Raw genomic sequence first — 9,718 nt, 5'->3', positions numbered from 1 at the left:
GCGGGGCTGGGGAGGTTCTTGGGGCTGGGTTGATGGGCAGCGGCCTGGTGGGGAAGTCCTGGCTGGGGGGTAACGATGGAGGTGGGGAGTTGGGAGGAGAGGGTGGCGAGTCTCGGGGGCCACTGCCTGGCTGTACCCTCGCCAGTGCTCTCTTCCCCATCCCAGTCTAGCCCTAGGAAGATTCCCATTGTTAGGGAAGTAGTTTTGTCTGCCCCTTGGGGTGGCTCCGCAGTGGGTCCCAACCTGTTTCTGCTCAGGGTGGCTCTGCGTGTTTTGCTCTGAACTAGCCAGAAGCAAACCTCGGTGGGATTTATAGTGGAGCAGCTGCGAGATGCTCAGTGCATCTCTTCAGACAGAGTTAACAGCGCTTCCCAGACCTGCCCCGCTCCGAGCGGCCCCTCTCTGCAGCCCTCCTTGTCCCCCCGGCCGAGATCACTGGGTTCAGCGCAAAGTTGACACCTTCTGCTTCTGACTTTGTTCCACCTCTTTGCTTTGTGGTTCGCTTTTAGCCTCCACATCTCATCCAACCCCAGCCTGTGCCAGGGACTGACTTCCAGTACAGTGACTGAGATCGCAATTTGAGCAGCTGTGTGTTCTGGCTTGTGGTTTTTGTGTGCTTCTTGCTTGTGGCTTGAGGCTCCTGGGTTGGGTGAATTGTTCAGGTTTATCTAAAACAGTTGAGTAAAAGGTTTTGTGTTGGGTGGTTTTTTTTTTTAAGAGCACCATTTTGCAATAACTTGGTGATAGCAACCCTCTGTGGCTTGAAACCTTCAGAGGAGGCGTGTTGGGTCACTGGGGAATCGGGAAAGGATGCAGCGCTGACGTCTGGACGCGCGTGGCTGCGGTTTCCTGTAACTTCAATTCTCCCCCCAACCCAACTTAGCAATCGCTATACTCAAGTTGCCCTTTCCCTCCAGTGAAAATATATCTGCCATTGATCTAGTGTCTCGTCCTGCAGATAGTGGCACAAAAAGCCAAACTTCTTATTCCTGTGAGTGAAAATTAACGAGGCTCTTCCAAGCAGCCAACATTTAACTGTGCATAAGCATTTCATAGCTGTTAGGGGCTGGAAGGGACCTTGCAGATCATCGGAGCCACCCCCTGGTTTGTGGGATTAGGGTCTTAATTAGGATACCAATTTATTCTGGCATTCCCAGCCTCTTGCTGGATTTTTATTCCATTTCTTTTGCAGTGTAATGAACAGAAGGGGTGCAGGATAACAAGAATGACAGCAGCTTTTGTTTGAGCTAGAAAATGCCTGTGGTAAGCTAAGCTTGTGCCGGAACATTTCAGGGAACTAAAAAAAGGCAGAGGGCATCAGGTATTTGTAACTGGTCACACACTACACAACGTCTGTGTGGCTTCATCTGACTCTTTTTTTAATAGTACTGGTTTCGTGCGTGGAGAGTAGGTTTTTTCCATGACAAGCCGATCAGTGTGAGCTTGATTCTCTAAGCAGGAATGAATGCTTACTCTTTGGTCATCATTTGTCATATACGCAAAGGATGCTTGTAATATGATTTGCCTCTCACAGCAATGACAAAGATTTCTTAGGGTAGTGTCTTTTGTTGGGTCCACAATGTAGCTGGGTAGTGTTAGATGAGCTTTCAGATGCAAACTGTTCTCCACCAGGTCTGACCAGAACAGCCAAGCGCAGCAGAATAAAGGACAGGTTGATGGGTTTTTTGTCACAGGTCTTTCTCCAAACCCCATCAGTATTACAAAGCAAGCTGCACAGTTTCTACAAGCATGGAGCTAAGCCCAGAAATACATCCTGAATGTTTCAGTGCCAAACGGGAGCTAAACAAATTTGAGTTGAAGCTTCCTGTCTTGGTGTCATTCTCTCCCGGGTTCTTGACCCTGCCCAGTGGCCCCTACAACCCTCTGATTCCTGTTGAACGGCTCGGGTCTGTCACCTGGATATTACCAAGGATATTCAGTGCGGGCTTTCATATTAGCCTTGTTAGCGAGTGCTTATAATTCAGAAGGAGAAGCCGTGGTGACCTATGGCTGTGTGGGCTATAGGGAAAGCACCTCTGTGTAATTTAAAAAGAAAAATAATTAAAATTTCTTTTTTGTAAAGCAATATTGCTTTATACCCCATAACCACCTCCTAGTTCATTTATAACTGTCTCATGGTTTGAGGTTTCTTTGCCCTTTTTTGCAAGGAGGGAAGAGCTCTTAAGAAGACCGTCCTGTGAAATATTATTAAAGTTCACTGTGATCACACTGGTTTTTATCCACTGAAGACTTTTGATTGGAGTAGGGAAATAATGTCTTGTGAACAAAAGGAAACACTGAGGGCAAGATAACTGAATTGCAGAGGGAAGACTACAGTAAGATCTGCTTTGCTGAAATTAAGTTAACAAGCTTAATATTTATGTGGATTAAAGGGACTCTGTTAAGGTTGGCAGGACAAATATTTGACCTACCAGACTTGTTTGAGTCTCCATTCCCTCTTGTGCAAGTCTGCTTTTTAATGTTGGTGATTAAATGAAAGATGCAGTATGTGTGTGCATGCACATGCGTTTATATGCATTATATTATATAGAACAATACATAATACAATGTGCATATATTGTAGTCATATAGTATGAATACACTTACACGATATATTAAAATACGTTGGAGGTGTGTGTGTGTATATTTACACTTGGGGGGTGGGGGTGGTGTATATAAAAAAGGTGCACATAAAAACGTGTGTGTGTGTCTGTATATTGGGGGTCATCACTGACCACAAGATGAGCATGAGCCTGCAGTGCGATGCTGCGGCTTCTAAAGTGACCAAAACGCTGGCTTGCATCCATAGATGCTTCTCAAGCAAATCCCTGGATGTCATTCTCCCCTTGTACTCGGCCTTGGTGAGGCCGCAGCTGGAGTACTGCATCCAGTTTTGGGCTCCACGTTCAAAAAGGATGTGGAGAAGCTTGAGAGAGCCCAGAGAAGAGCCACGCACATGATCAGAGGTCAGGAAAACAGAGCTTATGATGACAGGCTGAGAACCATGGGGCTCTTAGGCTGAAAAAGCGCAGGCTCAGGGGTGATCTGATGGCCACCTATAAGTTTATCGGAGTGACCACCAGGATCTGGGGGAATGTTTGTTCACCAGAGGGCCCCAAGGGATGACAAGGTTGAACAGTCATAAACTACTACAAGACCATTTCAGGCTGGACATAAGGAAGAATTTCTTTACTGTCCGAGCCCCCAAGGTCTGGAACAGTCTGCCAGCGGAGGTGGTTCAAGCACCTACATTGAACACCTTCAGGAGTAAATTGGATGCTTATCTTGCTGGGATCCTGTGACCCCAGCTGACTTCCTGCCCTTTGGGCGGGGAGGTGGACTCAATGATCTTCCGAGGTCCCTTCCAGCCTTAATGTCTATGAAAATAAATATATATATATTTATATATAATATAAAATTTTAATTCGTGTGGGTATGCTTATAATAGTGTATTTTATATATATTTTGTGGTGTGTGTGTGTATGTATATATGTGTATACAGATATATATATAACTCTTTTGCTGTTGATTCCTTGTCATCTTTCTTCCTACAAGCCTTGTAATAGGGTCATGTAGGCTGTGATATATTTATACCAGGGCAGTTCTGGTTGCCTCTGCAGTCTGATGTAAATGACTGTGTTCCTGAGATGTGCAGCTCCTTGTGGTGGGTGTTGAAAGTCCCTTGCCACTAGGTGTCAGGGGAGCATGTAAATAGCCTGTTCTAGCAAAGAGTTACCCCAGGATGGAAGTGAATAGACAATACCTGTCATGGTGTAACTTAACAGAGTGAGTTTTCATAGGGTAATGCTCTCGCATTTGGAGGCCATTGCCCTGGTACTGGGTTTTTGTTGTGTGTCTACTCTTCGTTTGCACTGGTAGAAAGGCAAACTTTCCTGTGTAAACATGTGTGTCCAAGTCCGTTGGGATGGAAACCTGTTTTGTATGGGAAGGCTGTAATGAACCATTTTGTTCTTAAATACCCAAGATGCTTAAGTTGTTAAGACAATGATTTGTGGATCATCAATTCTTAACCACTTACATTCATCAGAATGTGCCCCCCCCATACCTGACTGACCTGGAGGTCACCTCAATAGGAGCTTCATGAAATGAAGCACTGATGCAGTTCCATGAAGCTTTTTCTTTTCAGGTTGACACAGGCGTGCATGCTATCTGAAACAAATGCTTGCATGCAAGTAAAACCAAAGGAGGCTGTGAATGAATTCTTCATCCACTAATTAGGTTTGCCTGCTTTCTGGTTGTATGGCATTAAGGTATTTTGTAGTCAGTCCATTGCTGATGAGAAGTTCAAAGTTTTTCTATTTTTGTTGTTCCTGATGTTTAGGGTTTTTTTTTTTTCTTTTGTGATCTCACTTCTGGGATGTGAATTGGTTTTAAATGTATGTTGAGAATAAGCAGGAAGTGCTTCCAGAAGGCTGGAAAGATTTAGGGCGAGGGCTTAAATTATTATTCTTGTTATGTGGCCTTTTAATGCTGTCTTTTAATTCATAGGGGGATTTAAATTTTTTTGTGGGGTGGAGAAACTTTTTTGAAGAAATGCGAGTACCATATTTTCTTAAACTCGTGCACTTTTTGTTCCCAAAATCAGCTCTTGGAACTCAGCATGCACGTGTTGTGTGAGAAATAGGGTGGGAGCAGGTTTTGCCACTTTTGGGGTAAAAGTAAAATCTGCAACCATCCCCAGAGAGCAAGGAGCAGGCTCTATTCCCTTGCTATTTGCCACAAGACAAGATTTTTTTTTTTCCCCCCACCTTCATTTCAAAAACAAGGTGTATATTATATTCTGGGGCATGTAGCGTGTTAAAAAATATGGTATTTCCCGTCACTACTCAAAACTTGGCGATACTGAGTTTGTCTTAAGAAAACAATGTTTTTTTACTGCTGCAGTCCATTTATTCAGTCCAATAAATAGTTAAAGGCATTCAAACAAAATGGTTGTTGCTGTTTCAGTGGCCTGACTCAGACCTGTGAGAGCAGACATTTGGCAATATCTGGGCATCTTTGTGCAATATTGACCTGCAGCTTTTGCACTTACGACCATTTAGGAGAAATGGGTTGGCAAAATGAGCACTGAAAAAGATGACCGTGACCAGCTTTTGGTGGGCTTTCCTCTCTCCTTTTTTAGAGGACAGTAAATCACTTCCCTTTCTGGTCAGAGTTGATGCTATCCAGCAATGTCCTCTCCAAAGCTTCCAGGAACTTTACCCGCCCTCCTTCCCCCCTGAGGTTTTAGCTGCCTCTATGACCTTAATATTTAATAAGTGCAAGAACAGTTCTTCATCACTTCCCTTTTAATTTCAGGGTCATATTTCTGTTTGGTTTCAATAATGCTGGGAAGACCCTACACCAGTGGTTCTCAGCCTCCGTAGACTCCAGGCCCTCCTTGGAAAATGCCAGCTCTCACCTTTCATTTAATTTTTGGCTGTGGACAAATAATAAAGCAATTCTTCTGTTGCAAAGAGCTTGGAAAGCCCACAACTGGGCAGAATGCTTGGGATGCTGTCCATCCCTATTGGAAATCTGTGGGTTTAATTGTGAATCGTTTAGGTGTTTACACACCTAATAGGACTAATATTGTGCCCGTACAAGGATCTCGTGGCACCCCAGGGTGCTAGAACACGCAGGTTGAGAATCACTGCCCTAGAGTCTTAGCATTCAAAGTGGAGGGTAATAGTGATAGAAATATGTCAGCAATAAGACTAAAAACACGGGGCCCATCTTGGGAATTAGGGCAAATGGATTTCCCCCCCACCCTTTTGCCATCACCCTGTTACCACTTAAATCTAGAGGACTTGCCCTTCTGTAGTACTTTCTACTAAGGATCTCAAGCCAGCCCTGGAGGCTTTAGCTCCTTTGGCTTCTGAGTAGTGTTTCTGCTTGTCCGGATGGGGAAACTGAGGCATGGAGTGAATTGGTTGCCCCCAGGTGTCTCTCTGAAAGCCCTGATCTTCCAGCTCTCAGTCCTGGCAGTGGTCCCTAAGCTGTGCCATAGACAGGCCAAAGGAAGTATCTCAAAAACTTAAAACTCAGTTTTCCCAAAAAACCCCTCTTAAAAATGCCAAATCATTTCCTTCCTCTGCTTTTAACAGGAAATAAACTTAATCAGTTGACATGCATTGTCAGCTGTGAGGCCCCAGAAATGTAAATACTATGGTTTATACAGGATAGCTAAGTCACACATACAAGTCTAGACAAACCCAAACCCATCCTGGAAGACTTTTCTCTTGTGGGCTCCCCTCAAACAAAAGACTTGGGTCTACTGAAGAAATGAAGCAGTGTTAACTCTGGATAACCAGTTGCCCCGGTTTAGATCCCAAGGTATAATAGGAAAAGTTTTGAGATCTTAAAGGCTGAGAATTAAGTTATCTCCATTCTGCGAACCCAAACTTTTAAGCTGCCAAAGGATTTGAGGTTGCCTGTGGCAGAGGTACATAAATGATCTGTGCTGGGTGACAGCCGAGATGTTCTGGATGCTAAACCTAGATGTGTTAGGCCTGAAAGGCAGCCTATATAGGAGCCCACTGGCTTTCTGTGCCTCTGGAAATCTTTTTCATATTAAATTCCTCTGCAGAATGTGCTTTTCATGCTGTCTCAATGTCTCCAAGGCTTTCCACTGCCATTATTTAAAGGCAAAGTACCACGGTGTCTTCAGTCACCAAGTTGGAGCTGGCTGCAATGAAAATTCCCACGCTATTGGCAGGGCTGAGAATAACAGCTCCATTAATTGTCAGGCGCCAGGCTGAACGATTCTTCCACCGAGCTGGCGTCCTCGGGGAATACTCCAAACTGGCAGGGAGGATTGTTTTTGGCAGCATCACGGGCCAATGTCGGCTGCGGGGGGGATGCAACACAGACAGCAGCATGCGCTAGCAAAGGGTTTGGGAAGAAATGCCTCGCAAACAGGAATGCAGAAATGGAGGCAGCCATTAACATCTGCAATTCCTGCTTTTTAAAAAGGGGAAATGAGCTCTTTACAAAATGACTTGGAAAAAACCCAGCAAACTACTTGGTTTCTGTCACTCACCTCTTGCTTTGAAGCTAGATGTGGCATAACTGGGGTTGTTTTAGCTCATGATTGTTATCTTAGCAAGATGATTTATGGCAGCGTGCCATCCAAACGGGTGTTTTTTATTCTCTGTTCCATGACGAGCTGTCTTGGTTACTCCACATCTGGCTAGTTAGCTAATGGAATTACTGTAATGAGCTGCAGCAGCATGAAGAAAACTTCTATAGCATATTGCATGCTGTGTCGTGCATACGCAATGGGAGAAGGGAAAACATACTACGTGGGAGTAATGCGAGCTGCCATATTCCTGCTCGGTCGCCCTTGCTGAGAGGAGGTGGTTAGGCCCTCTGCTAACTTGTAAGAAAAGCTGCTTGCTAAAGACAGTGGGAAGGGGGAAATGGAGCTGTGCAGTGACGTGGAAGAGCTGGACATAGATCCTGGGGTGAAATTGGAGCTAGGTTATCACCCTAGCCTGGAGGCCTAAGACAGACCTTATCTAAGTGATTCTCAGCCAAGGCACTGGGAGATCCTGTTAACAGTGCTGTGGGGTGCAAACTTGTACACAACTCATAAGATAAATCCAGAGACTTCTGAAATTCACGCTGTGGGCTTGCTGAGTTCTTTGCAACAGAAGAATTCCTTTTACTATTTTTCTGTAGTCAAGAAATGAGTAAAAGCAGAGAACTGGCATTTTCCACCCTGGGGCGGTGGGCTAGAGTCTGAAAAGACGAAGAAACTCAAGTAGACCAGGCAGACTACATTGCGTCTACTTGCCTGCTCCCAGGGGTCTGATAAGGCAAAAGCCTGGAGGGAATATAACTTAAGGTGCACTGCAAGGTTTGTAGCTGGGGGCAGCTGGGAGTCTCTGGACAGTGTAACTTTAATGGTTGCTGACTAATGGATTAGTAGTAGTTGAATGCCCTCCTTTTGTGGGGTTAGTGATCATCATTCATTGCAGAAAACAGGAAGGATGAAGTCTCATGTTAATACAACTTGCGCTGTATTAAATGGTGCTCTGGTTAGTAGGCTGTTTGCATAGCTTCGTTGTAAGCCAGCTTTGGCCTTGCTATAAACAGCATTGCAAAGCGTATTCTAGATTCTGCACCAAATGGGAATATGGAGATGTCCCTTTTAAGGGCCATGGAAGTAGCACTCTACCTCCCTGGGAAATCCTGCATCCAAACCTGTCCTAAGCTTGAGAGGATCTGAACCCTTGGCTCTTATGGCTTCCACACTAACTGGGAGCTCTTAATGTTTAACAGGCTTGTGCCTAGGACTTGAAAGCATGGGCTTTAATGTTCCTGGCTCAAGAACATTTCTTTCTTTGAGGAAAGACGTGTTTTACTTGTGTCATAAATGAATATTCAATTGTGGTGCCTCTGGGGTATAGAAGTTCCCTTCTGTCCTGTTGAGGACCACAGTCTATAGAGACCGCAACCATTTTTTCCATCGCATTTGTCTGCTGTCTTCCAACTGGGGTTGCCTGCTGTGTTCTAACCCAGAGGACCTGCTTTCAGTTTTAATAACATTCAGGAGGGATAGTTTATGCCTTGATTAGCACAATAATTGTTTCTAATTGGGGCTGGAATCATTTGCATCTTCCCTTAAAGATTTTTAGTATTTCATTGCTTTGCTTTATTTTTTTTTTTTTTTAAACACAGTGTACAAAACCAGGAGCACTTTTCCATGTTAAATCTCCATCCAGTAAGTACTTAGAAGTACTGAGAAGGGCAACAGGCTGTCTTTGTTCTTTGTAATTGTCGCAATGATTTAAATACTCTTTTTTTTTTAAGTCTCATTGCTGTAAAGTTCCTGCTTTCTCAAAACTGCAAAAGTTTTGATATAACTTTTTTTTTCTTCCCTTCCTCCCCCAAGCTTATTGAAGCCTTATACTTCAGGGATAGCTCTGACGCCATCTCTGTGGTATAAGCGGCATCTTTAATGTGTTAATTTTGGGATACACCAAATTTCAATTGCAACCGAGCCATGAATGGGTTATTACAGGGTGGGTTGTGTATTGGCGGGGCAGAAACCAGCTCATTAAATTTAATGAGCTTCTCAACTCCACAAAATGTGATTGTGCCATTAACTTGGAATACTAACCAGCATCTTTAATCCTGGCTTTTTCCTTTAAGCTTCCACACTGCTCCTGTTTTTTAGCACTTCTAATTCAAGCTGGAGGCTCGCAGCAGAAGCTTACAGCCATGGTTTCTCCCTCATGGGAAGAATTTGCTTATTCCGTGTATTTCTCTAGGCTTGACTAGCTTTGTTGCTGACATTGGGATAATCAGTGGTATCCTCTGATGAGATGCTTAAAGTCAGTGAAGGCGTGCAGTTAATATGTTTGGGTTCAGATGGAGTCAGTGTTGCTTGGCTTTGTGCTCTATGAGAAGTTACGTTGGCTTCTCTGAAGCAGGAGGTGCTGTCTTGCTTGTTAACAGAGATGCAGTCCCTTGATCTGCTCATCAGGTTGTATCTGGTTTATGTTGCTGAGTGGCAGCATCTTTGGTCATTGTGTTGGGTGGCTTGTTCTGGAAGGAAGTAGTTGACAAGAGCTGTGGGCAGTTGTATCGGAGAGTGTCCCGGACTGAATGGACCGAATATGAGATGGAGCCTTTCCCAAGCATGTATATCATCTCTGCTGATTCTCAGATCCCTTCTTGCCTCTCCCTTCTGCATACCAGAGAGGCCCGC

Source organism: Crocodylus porosus, unplaced genomic scaffold, assembly GCF_001723895.1.
Source record: "Crocodylus porosus isolate Cpor-Errol unplaced genomic scaffold, CroPor_comp1, whole genome shotgun sequence".
NCBI lineage: Eukaryota > Metazoa > Chordata > Crocodylia > Crocodylidae > Crocodylus > Crocodylus porosus.
This window is presented reverse-complemented; position numbering follows the sequence as displayed.